Here is a 19,492-nt window from a genome sequence, read left to right on the forward strand (position 1 = left end):
AATTAGTTCCCAATTACATGTGAATTGGAGAGAAAGTGAGGTAAGTCAGCATGAGGTACCAATTCAGCCAATACCACTAACACCCCTCTCATTCCACTTGAACAATACCCCCTTCCTTGTTTACAAATTAATTTACAAGTACTTGATAGGTGACCTTATTTGCTTAGTAACTGTAGATTCATTTATCTTTAAATTAGTAGGTAATGAAGTGGAAAACCACAGTTGTTTAGGACCAAGAATCCTCCTGCTAGTTAACATGATAATAAAATTGTTTTTGTTGTGTGGGTACAATTAGCATTTATCTGCTGTGAGAAGAGATCAATAAAATGCCCGAGGGTGTCACGTCACAAGAATCTGACCATGAGGCCAGTCATGTCATGCTTGTTGCTACAAAGCAGACCTGGAGTTCCAACATCTGGTAGCTCAGTCAGACTTCTGTAGGTGTGAGGAGAATGGCATCACCATCGCTTCAATGAAGTGCCTTCAGCCTAATGACAGAAATAAATTTGACACAGTTCAGAGCAAGTAATCTTTCTGTGTTATCTTAACCTCTTGAAGTCAGTCAGTCTTGACCCACTCACCTTTTTTTCCCCTTGCCTGTTTTGTCTCTCAGCTCTGTCTTCAGGAAAAAAACCATTAATATTTACCCAGTTTTACGACTTAGCGCTTAAAGGGTGAAGTGGGGGAATAAAATGCCTTCAGTTCCACCTAGTGTTAACTAGAATAGGCTTCTAATTTACTGTTGCCCTTTTAAGAATAATACTGGTCTTTGCAAATCATTTACCTTATCCTGCAATTTGATAAACCTCCACATTGGTAGGCTTTTCCATTTTATGTTGACAGAACAAACCTAACAAATGGATTTTTAGCCTTTTTGTTATGAACAGGGGTGATAGGTATATAACTAGCACTTTTGCGTTGGCTAGCCTTATGGTTTGATTGATGGAATTATATTCAAAACTACTAGTTAAAACAATCTGCTAACTTCAAAGGCATTTGGACCATTCCTGCACTGTTGAATGCCTCCACGAAACACATCAGGGTGTGCTATTTGTACCTAGTCCCCTGTTCAAGTACTTCACAAATTGACTGTGGTTGCCTGTGAGATAAGGGTGGTTCATTTTGATTAATTATACAGGAGAATTAAAGCTAGATTTCAATTTTAGCAGAGCTTGCCCTCTGTGACCTACAGCTATCTGTTTTGATTGTTGCTTGTAATTCGGGCCAGTGGGCAACAGAAGGTCACTCGATGGTCAATGTTACTTTTATCGAATGAATGGAAAAATGTGCCATTGCATAGGACTGACCCTTTATTCCCCTCCCCCGTGCAGACATTTTCAGACAATCAAAAGTCTTTGAAAAAAAATGAAACAAGTTTGAGGTAGCAGACACATGCAAACAATTACATGAAGTAATAAGACTTTTAAAAGTTCATTTCCTTACAGGTCTACCTCAGATGTGTGGATGAGGTTAAATGTACTCAGCTCTTTACAAGAAGCCATACACCTTTGCTAATTGTGTTCTTTTTGTTTGCTTCAAACATGAATGAAAAGCATGGGCAGCCTTTCCAGATTGTATCTTTACATTCAACCAAACTCCAATTCTCTTTTATCCCACCCAGAATTCGGAAGTTGAACCATGGATTACAAATTAAATGTACCACACTGAAGTCGAGATTCCTTTGAGCTGGGATTATATCATTGCATCTGCTGAAATGAAGTCAAAGGCCAGAAAACACACGCAATATGAGTGGGAGCGTGTCACGGGGTTGTAACAGAATTTGAAAGGTCCTGGCAATGCTATCGACAGCAAGAATGAAGCTCCAGCAGTTTGTAAGGTCATCACAACCCTGAGATAGTGTTGCAGTCCACAGCTCCTTCCACACATTTGCTCCTATTTGCAGTTGGACACTTAATCTTAACACCATCAGTGTACACAGACCAGTAATCTGAATGGGGGAAGAGCATTTACTATATGATACTTGAAGGAGTTCCTGCTGGTGTAAGTGCTTGAAATGAGCAGCATGTGCTCTGCATTGTACAGATAAGTAAATCCTGCAGGAGGAATTTTACAGTGAAACCAATGTTCAAAAGATTACGTTTCACATGTAGTTTTTACCTTCAAACAAACAACTTTGCCAAGCAAATCACCATTTCCAGCCGTATTCAATCCTGACCAAGCTAGATTATTAGTGATCCATTTGTGCAGCTAACCAATCCTCATGAAGTTTATGATTTCATCATGAATTATTAACTGAGTTATGAGTACTGAGTCTTCTGCTGTATATTATTACTCATATTGTTGTCATAGGACTAATGAAGAAGGATAAAGTGGATCAGATGGGCTTGGGGGATTTGGGGCTATTGTTTTGGAGCAATTTTAACAAAAGCATACTGGGCAACCATGAAAGGAAGAGCTCATATACCTTCTGGTCTGGCAGCATCTGTGGAGAGAAAGCAGAGTTGATCTCTGCAGCTCCTGTGATTCATTTGGAAACTATTAGTTGCTAGGAAAAGGTGGTAGATATGCTGGAGGCAGGAGTCAGGTTGTGGGAATGGGGGACTAGGGGGGTGGGAATGAAGTGAGAGAATTGGTGGATACGATGTCCAGAGACAGAGAAGGACATGGATAATGGGAAACTAGGGAGAAAAAACTAATGACGGGGAACAAAATGGGTGGAAATGGGTTGGGTGTGCTGAAAGCAGTCCATGTTATGAAAGGGTGACAGGATCCCCAGTATAGAGGACACCACTCACAGACCAAAAGCAGACTGGTACCACTTTGTGAATCACCTACATTCCATCTGTAAAAATGACCCTGAGCTTCCAGTTGCCTGCTATCTTAACACACCACTGTGCTCTCTGGCCAACATGTCTGTCTCAGACTATCTGCAATACTCAGCGAGGTTCACAGCAAGCTGAAAGAACAGCAGCTCATTTTCCACATGTGAACCCTGCAACCTTCAGGACACAATATCGAATTCAATAATTTTAGATACTGAATACCTTTGTTCATGTCCTTTACCCACCCTCCACACCCCAGATCTATCTTGGCTGCTTTCATAGGCTGCTTTCTGTACAGCCAACTCATTTACGTGTACTTTGGTCCTCGTTATTAGCTTTTCTTTTTGTTACCATTATCCATCCTTTTGTTTGCCTAACTGTCTTTCTCTCACTCTAGGCTCTGTCACCACCTAGTCGTTCTCTTCATCCCCAGCCCCACATCCCACCCCTGTCTTCAGCATATCTAATAGTTCTGAAGAAGAGTTATTGGACCCAAAGAGAGTCATAGAGATGTACAGACCCTTCGTTCCAACTCGTCCATGCTGACCAGATATCCCAACCCAATCTAGTCCAACCTGCCAGCACCTGGCCCATATCCCTCCTTCCTCCTTGCTTGAGGCATGGCAACCATCAGGTTAGACCACCACCAGTCACTTCTCTCTCTCTCTGATGAGACAGCAGACTTATGGTCTGCTAGAATTATGGTGATTTCACCTTTATTGAACTGCAGAGCTAGTACTGTGATCCATAGTGTTGTAGTAAATGTCCCCCATGTAGATCGAACAAAGCCTGACTAATGTGTTAAAACCTTTAGCCTCCTTTGATAACACTCCGCCCATTCTTTTAGTAGCATAGTAGTTGAAAAGATGGCTAGAACTGTCCTACAGGTTTTTATAGATCAGCATGCGGACAATGATAGGAAAAGTTCCTTGACTAAAGTTTCTGAACCTTCTAGTCGAATGAAATACAATCACATTAGAAAACAATCAATGGAGAAAAGTTACTCAAAGGAAACCATTACAGTGGCACGATATGCACCAAATAGGAAAAGCATTACTTCATATCGAACGTTTATAATAAATGCTCATGAATGATAAAGCATTATTGAAAAAAGTTTAATTTTGTTGTGGCCATGTAAATATTGACACATTTCTAAAAGGTGTTGTATTATTTATAATGGAAATTGATACTTCAAAAAGCTATATTAAAATCAAATGGATGTTTCATGCTTTTGATATATTAGATATGTTGTATATCCTAGAATAGATTGGCCAAAAAGGTCATTAGACAAGATTTCAGGAGAATTAGAAAAATCACAAACACAGCCGGCAGCCAGGGAGTTACACTCCAGGGTAAACAAACATTGTAGCGAAAATGCGCTTAACCTTCTGTCTTTAACTAGAGTTAAACTGTTTGACCTGACCTCTGAAAAGTACATAAAAACACTGGTTAATAGCTTGAATATTAACTCATTCATTACTCGAGGCAGAACTCATTTCTTCAATATTAGACCTGGAGGAAAGTAAAAACAGACAACAGCCCCTTAACAAGATTAACATCAAAGCAACAACTGCTGTAGTCTGTCAGATCTCCTCCTTCATGAGCAGATGGACTAAAGGTGTGGAATTTGGTGTAATAATATCACCCGCATGAATCTAAAACATCTGGAAACATCACCGCCTTTTCTCAAATCCATGATGTGTTTTCTGATAGTCACTTTTTTAAAAAAAACTCATTCTTTGGTTTTCTGCCATTGGGAATGTTCGTTTTCACCCAATGTGGCCTACCAGGTGGCACAGTCTTAGCTCTAGACTCAGCTTTAGACCTTGTAATGAGGCAAAAGGTTGCAGTAAATGAGGAATGAGACAAACTGCACCAATCTTTCTCCCCCAGGTTTTCTTTGACTTCCACCTGTCACATCATCTAGCAGCTTAATTAAGAACTGTTTAGGCACACCCAAAAGGGGCTGAAGGACAGCCAAGGTGTCGCAGCTCAAAAAGCTGTGAAAACCCAATGCTCTTCATCTGAACATTTTGTTGCGGTTGCAGGCCCATATCCTTTATCCGATAGCCTTTGGTTAAAGTGTTTTATTTTTGGAGACCAGGCAGTAAATACATTTGCACAGTTGAAATCGCTTGTTCTAACTTGGCAAATAGGGTTAAAATCAAGGTCATGGTGTCTGTTCAAATTCCAGAACTTATTAAACTGCAGTGAATTTTACAATGTTTACCTTAAGGAAATGAAAAGAACAGAGTGTGTGTCAGATTAATTGATCAAAGAAATAGGTTTTGAATCTTGCAAGATTTTCTGGGACCTGTCAAGTTCTGCTGACTGTGTTGGAAAATCTTTGTCACCTTGTCTGACGAATCAGTCAGAATGGTTAATACCTCCTGCGATAGCTGCACCTAACTATTATCGGTCGTGTTGTGTGCATAGGTCTGTATAATTATTTGCAGAGGAGAAGAATCAGGTACAAAGCAATCGCCAAAAGAATTGCATTTACCAGGATACATTTAGATCCACTATAGGCCTGTGCAGGTCTGTTTGGGCCTGTTGGAAAGAGATTTCACTTAACCCGAAGGGACTCGAACAGACCTGAGCAGACGTGTCGACACGCTGACTTTTGGCCCTTTGAAAGAAAATACTTTGCTTTCAGAACCAGTCAGGTCAAGCACTGTTTTTTTTTCAGAAAGGCGCAAACTCCACATGTCTACAAGTCCATTGAGGTCTGCTTTTGAAAGGACCTTCAGTTTTAGGACTTGCAGATAAAAATCCAACCTGTAGAATGTTTTTCTCTCTACCAATGCTGCCAAACCTGCTGAGTTTCAACAGCATTTCCTAGAATTGATTTCCACTTTCCACAGTATTTTGTGTTAATTGTAAGAGTTAGACATTGGTGTTAATGGTCTGCAGTTATAGTGTTATGGAGTCATAGAGATATACAGAACGGAAGCAGACCCTTCGGTCCACTTGTCCATGCCGTGCAGATATCCCAACTCAATCTAGTCCCATCTGACAGCACCCAGCCCCATCCCTCCAAACCTCTCCTATTCATATACCCATCCAGATGCCTTTTAAATGTTGCCATCGTACTAGCCTCTGCCACTTCCTCTGGCAGCTCATTCTGTACACGTACCACCGTCTGCATGAAAAGTTGCCCTCAGGTCTCTTTTATATCTTTACCTTCTCACCCTAAGCCTATGCCCTCTTGTTCTGGAATTATCCACACCAGGGAAGAGACTTTGTCCTTTCCATGCTCCTCATGATTTTATAAACCTCTATAAGGTTACCCCTCAATCTGCAGGGAAAGCAGCCTCTGCCTATTCAACCTCTCCCTATAACAAATCCTCCAACCCTGGCAAAATCCTTGTAAATTTTTCTGAATCCTTTCAAGTTTCACAACATGTTTCCGATAGGAAGGAGACCAGAATTGCATGCAATATTCCAAAAGTGGCCTAACCAATGTCCTGTACAGCTGCAACATGATCTCCCAACTCCTGTACTTAATAATCTGACCAATAAAGGAAAGCATACCAAACTCCTTCTTCACTATCCTATCTACCTGCAACTACACTTTCAAGGAGCTATGAACTTGCATTCCAAAGTCTCTTTATTCAGCAACATTCCCTCCGACTTTACCATTAAGTGTGTAAGTCCTGCAAAGATTTGCTTTCCCAAAATGCAGCATTGCATATTTATCTAAATTAAACTTCACCTGCCACTTCTGAGCCCATTGGCCCATCTGATCAAGATCTTGTTGCAATCTGACTAAACCTTCTTTGCTATCCACTACACCTCCAATTTTGGTGTCATCTGCAAACTTACTAACTATACCTCTTATGCTCACATCCAAATCATTTATATAAATGACAAGAGACTGGTTAGCTCAGTTAGATCTCATGGAATACAGGGAGAATTGGATACAGAATTAGCTCAAAGGTAGAAGACAGAGGGTGGTGGTGGAGGGTTGTTTTTCAGACTTGAGGCCTGTGACCCGTGGAGTGCCACATGGATCGTGCTGGGTGCACTACTGTTTGGTTGAGCCATTGAAAAAAGACAGGCCAATCCCCAACCCAATTCCCAGGGTTCACAATTTTCAAGAGAGCTTTTTTAAAGGTGCAGTTTGTTTTGAGTTGCAAGCCCATGCCCTAAATTTCAGACTTGGCTGATTTTTTAGGGTGGCATGGTTAGCACTGCTGCCTCACAGTGCCAAAGACCCGGGTTCAATTCCTGCCTCAGGCAACTGTCTGTGTGCACATTCTCCCTGTGTCTGCGTGGGTTTCCTCCGGGTGCTCCGGTTTCCTCTCACAATCCAAAGATGTGCAGGTCAGGTGAATTAGCCATGTTAGATTGTGCGTAGTGTTCGGTGGATTAGTGAGGGGTAAATATAGGGGGGTGGATTTCTCTTCAGACGGTCGGTGTGGACTTGTTGGGCCTAAGGGCCTGTTCCATACTGTAGGTAATCTAATCTAATCTTATTGTGGTGAAATCATTGTGATATGGCCTGCAGCTCTGCCATTTTTAAGGAGTTCAACCGGCTTTTCAAAGAGTAATTCTTTACTGTTGAGAAACATAGTTTGCATGAGGCAAGCTTTTGAAAGTTAATTTCAAACAATCTTTTGCATGGACCTCATGCCAAACTATTTGCCTCACCTACTTCCCAAAAACCCTCATATACTAATGCTAAACTGTGGTCCTTCATTGCCTATTTGCCCACTGTCCATTTATGGAGAAGAAATGAATGCTATGGTGTCAAAAGGATGCATTAAAAAAGGTTAAAGATTCATCTATTACTTTCCACTTTCTTATTTAAAAAAATTCCCCACTTTCTTATTAAAAAAAATTCCTTAACACAAGACAATAGAAGTGTATATCATCCAGCCCCTTTAACCTAACAATAGCAGAATCTGCAAGCACTGGAAACCTTTCAGTCTGTTATAAATAAACATTGAACAATCATCAGAAGCAATGAGAGAGCCAGAGGTGTTCATCAAACAGTTTTCTCTGCACTCAGTGTTTCAATCGTTTCGTGGATATCTGGACTCAAAGTCAAGATTTTCTACTGAGGCTTTTTTCCAAAGCTGACAGGCATTTTCCTGACTCCTTCTATCCGGCTAGAATGAAAATCCAAGCTGATACTCTTATAACCAGACACCCTTTCCACAATGGGTGGGTGCCTATAAACTGGTTTATTGCTGGTTCTGCACCAGAGGAGTGCATGCTGGAAGCTCAAGCCCCAGTGCTCATCTGAAATTGGGCTTCATTTCAATAACCATGTTAAACTGGTGGTACCTGCTTAAAAGGCCCAATCCAGGCTATCTGAATTCCATGTAAAACAGTTGCTCAAACAAGATTTATATTGTAGCGAGAGCCTTGGCAACAACATCTTTAAGGGCCATCGCTGGGTCACATGTAAAAGTGAAAAACATGCAAGATGGGCTTAGAATTTTGGATTATATAATCGTTTTCAAATGAAATACCTCAAGACATTTTGAATGCTGCTTAGACCTCTACAATGTTCACCACTTTTTCTAAGTTCTGTACAAAATGTCTTCTGCCCATTAAAAGGATGATGGGAATAATTATAATGCTGGATCTCATTCAAGGCTGTGGATATGCCCTTTATCCTCTTCATTAGCGTGTAGTTTGGTTCCATGTTGAATAATACCTATGGTCATACTAGTCTGAAAGAGCCTGATCTCATCTGAATATTTGAATGTTTCTTCAGGAAACTGTGCCTGCTCTAGATTATCTCCAGATTCTCTCTGCTTATGATTGACTAAGGTTGGATTTTTGTAGCTTTCTTCAAAATTACTTTATTTACACGACTGTACATTCTGCATTTCTACGTAATGACATCCCTCCCTTGTGCTAACTATTCCATCCCTCCAGACAGGAGAGGATGGGACTGCTGATGTCACTGTTACAGTAGCCTACATGCCACTACTTCAGACATCCTACCGTCTCTGGAACTGTCCTTTGCTTCTGTAAAGGCATCTGTTAAATATTTGTGGACCTGAGTTTAATCAAGAGCATCCAACAATCTTAATTTAACTAAACAAACCATTTTCCTTCAACACTGCTTTAGGCCCACATTCTTTGGAGGTCTATCTTTACTGGATGCTTCATCTAGTCTTTGAGATTACATGAGAACTTTACTCTTATTTTCTTTAACACTATTGCTTGCAACAGGTGTTAGTTATCCCAGTTGGTTAGATAACTAGATTGTGGTGCAGAATAAAGCCTATGTGCTATGTGAACTTCTCTGCCTGCTGTTGTAGCTCATAAAGGGCAGCCTGATCAATTTGCATCTTGTTTGTTGAATGCTTGCACTCAATAACCAATGATCTTTCTCGAATGAAAAGAGGTACTTACGGTTCTTTGAAAATTATGGCTTCTGACTTACCTACCACTTATACTGAGTTTCAATATTTTTATTTTGTGTTACAAGTCGGTTTGTAAAACCATTTTTCAACTTACTTACGATACACTTCATCCTCTCCATGAACCTTAAGCTTCCCTGTTAATCTATTAATATAACTAGCAAAACAAAACTATTAACAAATATGTATGAATGCTGCCCTTAATTGTGAGAGGAATTATATATACAAGTGAAAATGTTCTGCTTCAGTTATATAGGGCATTGGTGAGGCTATCCCAGAAATACTATGTTTGGTTTACTCATTTAAAGAAGGATATAAATGCATTGCAGGCAATTCAGAGAAAGTTTATTTGATTGATAAGTGACATAAACAGTTTATCCTGTGAGGAAACGTTGGACAGACAGGGGCGTGTTTCCAATGGAGTTTCAAAGATTGAGAAGTGGTTGATTGAAGTTTTTAAGTCCTGAATGGTCTTAAAGTGGATTTGGAAAGGATGTTTCATCTTGAGGGTGAGTCCAGAATTACAGTATCATGTTTAAAAATTGGTAGTTTCACTTGAAGAACAGAAATGAAGCATTTTTTTTGCTCAGAATGCTATGTAACTTTGGAATTCTCTGCATCAGGAGATAATTGAGGTAAGATGATTGAATATTAATAAGGTGGAGCTAGAAATATTCTTGCTGGGCAATGAAATTGAAGGTTATCAAGTGTAGATAGATCAGACTGAGTTCTAGCTAATCCAATCTTTTATTTGGGATATTCCATATTCCAGACCTACTCAAGCACCCTCTCTCACCTTTTCTTTCTGGCACATTGCTAACCATATTGGTTTGATTTCTTACTATCTCTGAACTGAAAATCCTCTGCGACTTAACTTCCAATGTCCGGTTTCATAGTCTATTTCAGACTTTTCCTTTTGCTTCCTCAACTGAAGCTACAGTTAGTTTGTCAATATAACCCTTCACAATTATAAAGACCAGAGAATACAAATACTTTACAACATTAAATGAATGTAAATATCCATCCTCAGTTTTACAGACAATATGACCCAAGACCGTATTACAGGCATTTTATAGCAACATTTTTAGACATTAAAAAATATTCTTACTAAAGTTGACAACATTTTCAATATATTTTTAATGGCAAGAAAAATGCCATGTTAAAAAAAAGCTTCCACAATCATATTTTTGAGCATACTGCACTTGCTGTGGATAATTCATGATTTGATGGCTTTAAAAGTAACCAAAATAAATGATCTGGTTATGACCTTGCTGTGCGTAAATGGACTCCTTCATTTTCTACTTTACAATTCTCATGATATTGCAACAATACTTCCATGGCTATAAAGGACTTTGGGACATCCTGGTGTTAGGAAAAGAGCTATGTAAATTCAAATTCTTTTTTTTAATAAAACCTTTTCTAAAATTAATGAGCTTTAATAATTCTTAAGCAGCTAATGAGTCACCTAACCAAATCAAATTTGTGCATGTGCATTAATTCAATTGTGTAACGTACAATAATTTGTCTAAATTTCTCAAAACTGTGTTCAAATAGTTTGCTTGACCAGACCTGAAATGACCCTGCAAGCTGTTATGGAGAATTATCAGCAGATTGTTTAGATGGGTGAGTGGGTCCAAATATGGATCAACTTTCATTTCTATGGCACCAATAAAGTAGTCAAAAGTCCTTCAGTTCTTCACAGATGCATAAGCAGGTACAGCACTACTCAGAGGAGACACAAAAAGGGTGGCTTTAGTAAAATGGTTTGACTAGTTTCTTGGAAGTCATGACAAAGACCATCATGATAGATAACGAAAGCCTCTGACACTAAGGGTGGATCATGGGGTTGGGATGCAAATGAACAGCCAATAATGCCTGAATGTCACCAAAGAAATGACCATGGTGTTAATGTTCAGAAAATCTAAAAAAAATCTGATGAATCTCACAAATTTAAGAAGAACAGAAGATAAAGCGTGAATATTTCTGTGCAGATATATGGGGACATGTCTGTTGAGATTTTAACGAGGTCAGCCAGGTGGATCTCATAGAATATGAGTTCCCTGATTGGGGCTGTAAATTTGATCCAGTCAGGGAATTCTGGCTGACAAATATAAACAGGAGTGTCAGGGGTTCTGCTCGCTCTTGGAGCTGGTTCCATGCTAGCTGGGTCAGTGTCAAGTTCTATACATGTATAAATAAAGGGAGACAATGACAGGATACTATTCTTCGTGCAGTTATTTCAATGTCGAACCTGAAGGAAGGCGATAGTTGTTCAAGCCATCTATATAACACATTGTAGTGGCAGAGAGAATATTATTAAGGATGCAACAGTAAATTTGAAAATAAAAAGGTTATGCAAACTACTTTATTATAATCTGTGAGAAAGAGAATGCATTACAGGAACTATTGGAGGACTTTTGGCAGGTTCCACATTTATCATACAATCATTCTTTTTGACAGTCTGTTAGTGGATCAGAAGGTAGATTCTTCAACTTTCTTCCAGTCAAACGGGCAGATGTGGCATGTTCCAGCTCCTTTTTTTTAATATTCTTAAATCTCTATTCATTGTTCGTACATGTATCATACAATAACAAGAGTTAAAATGATGGCATAGATTGGTTATACCAATATCATTCCTCTATTTTTCAAAACCAATCTCTAGGTTTTACCTTGTGCTACTAATTTCCTTCTCCAAGCAAGGGAAATCACTCCCTCATCTTTCTCATGATCAGTCACTCAGGAGTATTTGAAATGATATACAGCATAGTGAATGTGAACTAATATATAATAGCACTAATAATATGACATGACCCAAATGTATAGATAAAACACTTCTGTATCTAATTATTCATCTGCTTTTTTCACAGAGGATTCAATGAACTTTAAGGTGCAGCTAAAGAAGATTACTCACCTAAAGACCAACCCTGCTTGAGATATTCTGTGTCTCACTCACACACATTGCTACATTCTTAAAGATATTCAAGGAGCTTTCGGTCACTGAGTTTTTACAGCATGGAAAAAGGCCTTCAGTCCATTGTGTCCACACCAGTCATCAACCAGCCATCCTTTCTAATCTTATTTTCCAGCTCTTTGCCCATAGCCTTGTACACGCGGGTGTTTTAAGTGCTTATTGGAAAACTTCTTCAATGTCTTGAGGGTTCCTCCCCTGCTACACTTTCAGGCTGCAAGTTTCAAACCTACCACCCTCTAGGTGAAAACATTTTTTCCTCAAAAACCCTCTCAACCTCCTCCTACTTACCTTAAACCTGCTTATTGATCACCCTAATATGTACCCTATCTATGCTCCTCTTAACTTTGTGCACCTCAATTCGATAGTCCCCTCAGCTTTCTCTGCTCTCAGGAAAACAATTCCAGTCTATCTAGTCTCTCTTCACTTTGAATTGCTCCAGTCTAGGCAATATCCTGGTGAATCTCTTCCATACCCTCTCAAATGCAATTCTATAGTGTGGTAACCAGAACTGCATGCAATACTCCAGCCATGTCTTAATGAACATTACATAAAGCTCCATCATAAACCCTTTGCTCTTGTTTTCAATGCCTTGACTGAAAAGGCAAGTATTTAATTTTCAGGTTAATAGACTCTAGTTGTGGCATGCATGGGATAGTACAAGAATGGAAGGTTAGTCACACCTTGGTGACATTATCAGACTTGTTTAAATAAACACTAATTCTTAATAAAATTAGTTCACACTAGCTATTGCAAAGGCTATCCACTAAGGCATGGTTATATACTAGTGGTAAGAAGCCTTCAGCCCTGTAGCTCACTAACCAGCTAAGTAGTAACCTGCCAACTACTTTTCTGTGAGTTAATGGAGAACATCATACCAATGGGCATGTATAAACAGCAGGCAAACCAAGCAATATACAAGCTAATGAGCAATGACATTTGATGGATACACCACATCCTGTGCAATAAATGTATAGAGCCAGTTGGCTGGAAGCCTGGTTTGCAAATCCAACGTTCCGACCTGAAATGCAACTTTCCTGCTCCTCTGAGGCTGCTTGACCTGTTGTGCTTTTCCCAGCTCCATACTTTACCAACTCTAATGCAAAGTGCTACCAACAGCATGTGTTCAATTCCTGCACCAGCTAATGTAACCATGAAGGTCCCTCCTTCTCAACCACTACCCCCCACTTAAGGTGTACTGACCCTCAGGTTAAACCACCACCAGTTGCCTCTCACTAATGAGAGAGTAGCCCTATAATCTGCGAGGACTATAGTGACTTTATCTTTATCTTTATGATACCTTACCAGAACAAAATGTCCCTACACACTTCACTGGGGTATTATGTTATAAGACTTGGAGTCACAGAAAGAGATATAAGGGCAGATAACAACAGCTTAGGGCCTAAAGACACGGCCACAACTGGTGGCGTGAGTGAATTTGGGGGTGTTCAAGAAGTAGGAATTACAGGAAAACAGATATCATGCAGGGTTATGGGGTTGGAGGAGATTACAGACAAAGGGAGAGGTGAGGCCTTGTCGAGGCTGGAAAACAAAATTGAGAACTTTAATATTCGAGACATTGAGGGGGTTAAGAGAAAGCCACTATGTTTGTGAATGTAATGATCATATGGGTAAGGGGTGGATGAAATTTGGAGCAGGTTAGGATACGTTGGATGATTTCAAGTTTACCCTCAACAGAATATGGGAGTTTAGCATAAGGCGCTCATGAGGCTACTCAAGTCTAGAGGGAACAAAAGAGTGGATGAGGTAAGTGATTGCAGAAGAGCTAAGGCAGGGACAGAGCTGAATGATGTTACAAAGACGGAAATAAACAGTCTTAGTGATGGTGCAAATATGTGGTTGGAAGCTCATCTCGCATGACACCAAGTTGTGATCAATTCAGCCATAGACAGGGCAGCACGGTGGCACAGTGGTTAGTGCTGCCTCACAGCGCCAGAGACCTCGGTTCAATTCCCACCTCAGGCGACTGTCTGTGTGGAGTTTGCACATTCTCCCCGTGTCTGCGTGGGTTTCCTCCAGGTGCTCCGGTTTCCTCCCACAGTCCAAAGATGTGCAGGTCAGGTGAATTGGCCAATCTAAATTGCCCGTAGTGTTAGGTAAGGGGTAAATGTAGGGGTATGGGTGGGTTGCGCTTCGGCGGGGCGGTGTGGACTTGTTGGGCCGAAGGGCCTGTTTCCACACTGTAAGTAATCTAATCTAATCTAATTGCCAAGCAGAAAGATGGAGAATGTGGTAAGGCAATAAAAGCTGTGGTAGGAGGCTGAAGACAATGTCTTCACAAAACTTGATTGGAGGAAATTTTTGCCCATTGTGGAAGTCAGAAAGTGGCCTGAAAACTTAGAGATAGTTGTAGGTTCACATGAGGTAGTGGAGATATCCAGCTAGGAAATATAGTATTCCTGAGAAAGTTAGAATTAACTCATTGTGTAAAATTAGGCAAATGATCCAATTGTTAACCTGATGTCTGGATGCTCACAAGATGTCAGAGAACTAAAGGTTGATTGACTTCTCTTGTCATTTATAGTCCCTGCCAGATGATTGCTGTGCAGAGGAGGCTGAATCCTAATGAGTGGTCAGCAAGGCAAATGCTTCAGAGTTCCACAGTACCTTTGGCCCATTCAATCCCCTATTTCATGGATGACCACCATAGCCCCATTCACAAACTGATATGTCAATCTGCTACTTTACTGTAGTGCTAATCCTTTAAAAACATCTTCTTCATGAAACAAACTGTTGGATCAGATCTGGAATAAGACAGTCACTTTCATTTTACCCATGCAGCTAAGGAACCTTGCATGAGATCCTTATCAATGACAGTAACAAATAAACAGTGTTCTTTAGAATCTCATCATGCTGTTTTTAGTATCTATCATTTTGTTAATCTTAACTGTGGGGATCAATGCTAAATATGAACCAGTGTTTGTTTCTTCCCAGCTCCTTTCCACACTTTTCATTCATATAGGGCGGCACGGTGGCACAGTGGTTAGCACTGCTGCCTCACAGCGCCGGAGACCCGGGTTCAATTCCCACCTCAGGCGACTGACTGTGTGGAGTTTGCACGTTCTCCCCGTGTCTGCGTGGGTTTCCTCTGGGTGCTCCGGTTTCCTCCCACAGTCCAAAGATGTGCAGGTTAGGTGAATTGGCCATGCTAAATTGCCCATAGTGTTAGGTAAGGGGTCGATGTCAATGTAGATGTAGGGGTATGGGTGGGTACGCTTCGGCGGGGCGGTGTGGACTTGTTGGGCCGAAGGGCCTGTTTCCACACTGTAAGTAATCTAATATAGTCTTTTAGAAAACGTATGATCAGTTTAAGCTAAATAACTCAAACGTTGCTTGGAAAACTTAATGTTTCCAGTCTGTGTGTAGTTTTCTTTCCAAGATGGCAGAGAAAGGGTTAACACTCCAGTGGAGCAGCCTGATTTCAGGTGAAGGTCTTTTGATTTCTGAAAGAGTTACACACGCAGATGTTTAACTGAATTTTTAACTTTTCCAGTCATTACGAATTAGATAATGAGAGATCTGAAAGGTGCAGTGAAATTAGAGCATTACTGGTTGATTTTAACCAGATGATTATTCCAGTTGGACTCCAGAGAGTTTTAATTAGTGGGCACAATTTACAAGCCATCCACTGCATTCCAAGGCACACAAACTCCCCCAGCTCCTCAGGAATGCCAACCTTGGTTTTTAAGAAAGGCTTTAACCAAGATGCTTTAATCAGTAAATCAAGAATTTGCAAGCTCATAATCTCAAGGAAATAGCCCTGGGTGAAATGGGGCTGACACTAGCTCAGTATTTTAAAGTGAAACTATAACAAGCAAATATTGTTTCACAGCTGGGTCAAATAGATCTTCATTTGTGCAAAATAATTACTAACAGAGCACATTTAAGGCCAGCTGCAGAGTTCAAACTGAAATTAAGGTGCCTGTTTCCCTTCAGGCATTGGATCTAAAAATGTCCTGAATTGTAGTTTGTAGTCCATGGCTATTGGTGACTGCTGTAACTATTCAAAAAAGACCATTTTCTTTTGGTTCTCTGTGAACCATCAACCTTAACGCATCAAAACAAAAAATAAATGTTACAATGGAGACATTTACATGTCAAGAGATTTATTTATTAATAATAACAGCCTGTGCAAAATTGACAGGCCAACATGTTTTGAAAATAAAAACAGGATTTCCAATTGAAAATAAATAGCCCATTCTGTAATGCAAAGGTATCCTATGACTGGATTAAAGACCTACAAAATTTATCACATGACTGATTAGCAGAACGACTGTTGCTATGAAGAAAGACATAACTGTACATCATAACCTTAAGATATCTCAAAGCACATCATAACTAATTGTGTACTTTTGAACTGTAGTCACTATGATAATGTAGGAAATACAACAGCCAATTTGCATACAGTAAAATTAAACATTTTTTTTTAAAAACAAATCTTTTCATCACTAGCACCTTAACATATCTAAGCTTTGAAAGTTCATGTAAAAAATTGAACATTTTGCACATTGTCATCCAGTCACTATATGGTATGTCTGGTGCATGTTGGATATTGTAGCTCTGCAGGGGTGGACGGAGAACAAAAGTTTGTGTGATGTATCTCTCTCCCTCATGTATGCACACATACACATATACATCAGGTTGAAATATAACTTCATTCACAGGTAAAGAGTCAACAACTAGAGAACAGGACGAAACTCAAATTACAGGCATCAGAAAAATTAGAAGGCCAAAGTGGAGCAAACCTGTTGGAAACATTTCTCCAGTGGCTACATTTAGTGGATTTAGTGGGAATTTTTTTTAAATGTTGCACTTATAGATGTATTTATTGTTGGAAGTTGAATTCTGGCATGTAAATGGCATGGAGATGCAGAGTGGAGCTAATTCAACATCTCCTTCAAAGAGTTGGCTGACACAGGATTTATGGGCCAAATCACCTCCTTCTCTGTTGCGTCCTTTGTGATTATTTGCACTTTGGAAATGCCAACATTCAGGACCATCCTGATGTCTGCAGCAAGTTAGAATTAATTTCCTGGATGTTTCTATTAGCAACCCAGAAGAACAATCAAAGGGGCATCAAAAGTCAGTGTGTGTTTCTTGATGTTTCTTTGAAAACATCATGTTAATTTGATGCAAAATTATTGGAGACAGGAGAAATTGGCTGTTTGACCAAGCATTGTGTTTGAAGGCAAGGGATCATATGATGGATGGGCACACATTATGCTTTAAAGATTATACTAGATTACAAAGATAGTGTTCATATGCACATCTACATAACAGAGGATAAACTCAAGAACAAATTAAGACAAGCCACACAAGATTTATTGAACATAAAAATGGGGTTTAATGTCAAATTGCAACACGTTTCTTTCAGGCATTTCTAAATATAATGTTATTCCCTGATTCGTGCATATGATCAGTTCAAACAAGCCTTTACTAGTCGAACTTAAACTTACTTTTTTGAATCTGAGTTAAATAAGTAACATTATTACAATGGTATAATATTTTCTAAATATTTTTAAACACATTTAAATTGGCATTGATTCTACTGCACCTCAAATTGAAGCTAATCTTTTAAACATTGTCCAATGTAGGAAAACCTTATAAAATATGATAACAAGCAATTTCTAATCCTGTTAAAAATGCAGCTATGCAATAAAATAACAAAGGTAAGAACTGATTGTCAATTAATTTCCAGTGAATAATGCAGGTGAGGAGTGGATACTGCTTCTCCTCAATTCATTGTGTTGGTTGCATGTGGACGACAGATAACATCTTGAGAAAATCATCTAATTTATCATCTAATTTGACTAAGAGGCACTCTCTCAATATTATATGTGATAGCAAAATTGCCCCAGACCACTTCACCCTTTGTAAATACTCAAACCATTCTTTGTTCTTTATAACAAGCCATCCTTCAAATGTCTGCCTTAAATTCAGTTCTTTCCCAGTTACCTCATCAGTAGCTTGTTAGCTCACTCCTACAACATACCATTTGCATATTGTAACAATCACTATCTTTATTATACATAATGATGCTTCTCCCACACTGTGACATAAGTGCCAGATGCGGCCTGAACAATCAAATACTAAACTTAGCAGGTAATACTGTAGATTTTATACTTTTGTCTGATTAAAGCCAATAATTTAAATCAAATAGAATCACACCAGATGCTTAGTGCAGAAATGGCTATTCAGCCCAACTAATTCATGCAGGAATCATGACCCAGCCACAATTTCTTCTAATCTATTTCATCTAACCTAATCAGCATAACCTTCTATTTCTTTATTCCTTGTGTGGTTAACTAGGTTGCCCTTAAATACATCTATGATATTCATTTCAACTACTCCCATGGTTAGAGTTCTAACTCAAGAGGAAAATTTCCAGTTGTCCATCAAGTCAATCTAATATCATAGATTCCAAATTAGATGGTGAGCATCAGTTTGGGTGGTCTATTGGTTCAGTGTTACCTCACAGTTCGAGAGACCTGGGTTCAATTCCAAACTCGGGCGACTGTCTGTGTGGAGTTTACATATTGTCCCCATATCTGAATGTGTTTCCTCCCACAGTCCAAAGATGTCGAGGTTAAGTGGATTAGCCATGGGAAATGTAGGGTTACAGGATTAGCATCAGGGGTGTGGGCCAGGATGGAATGCTCTTCAGAGGCTCAGGGTGGATTTGATGGGCTGATTGGCCTGCTTCCACATTGTAGGGATTCTAAACATATTGCAAGTGAGTGATGTATTGTAATCTATAATTCACCAAGCTGTAGTTCTTGGTATCAACCAACTTAAACAACATAGAGATCTGGAAGGCCATAGTTTCCCTATAAAACTTAGAACGCCTCTCCAGTCAGAGCAAAGGGTAAGATTATGGTTATCTCTTCTAGGAAATCTCCATAATCATGACTAATTGTTACCATTAAAATGTAACAATGAATGAGCAGAAACAGCGCTATGGGGCAGCAATATCCTGGACTACATATTCTGGCATGTTTCATGTCAATGCTTCTTTGTGTAAATCCAACAAAAGGTTGGCTGTCATAGTGTTAGACGATTGTCAGACATTTCTTAACCTCCCCCAGTCAGGGTAAACTGTCATTCCATATGACTGGGACTAGAATGGACAAAACTGCAGTCAACAATGCCAGGCGAGCTCAAGTCACAGGAAGCTCTGCGACTTGAACTCACAGCCATCTGGTTCGAAGGCAGGTGTTGTACCACCTGTGTTACCAGCCTGCCCAAGGCTAATTTTTTTCTCTTTTTTTCCTTAATCAAATGAGGGTCAAGCAGCTGGACTGTGTCCCATAACAAACAATGTGACCTCTCATCACAGA

General features: G+C 39.6%; 1 long non-coding RNA gene across 1 annotated transcript in view; it reads right to left on the bottom strand.

Moving 5' to 3' along the window:
- Window positions 1-335: 335 nt before the first annotated feature.
- Window positions 336-19,492, bottom strand: part of LOC140468876 (uncharacterized) — a 415,386-nt gene continuing 396,229 nt past the window's right edge. The window contains exon 8 of the long non-coding RNA XR_011955865.1: window positions 336-488. This is a non-coding gene — a long non-coding RNA (uncharacterized lncRNA). The remainder of the gene's footprint in view (window positions 489-19,492) is intronic.

This window comes from Chiloscyllium punctatum, chromosome 48 (assembly GCF_047496795.1).
Source record: "Chiloscyllium punctatum isolate Juve2018m chromosome 48, sChiPun1.3, whole genome shotgun sequence".
Taxonomy (NCBI): Eukaryota; Metazoa; Chordata; class Chondrichthyes; order Orectolobiformes; family Hemiscylliidae; genus Chiloscyllium; species Chiloscyllium punctatum.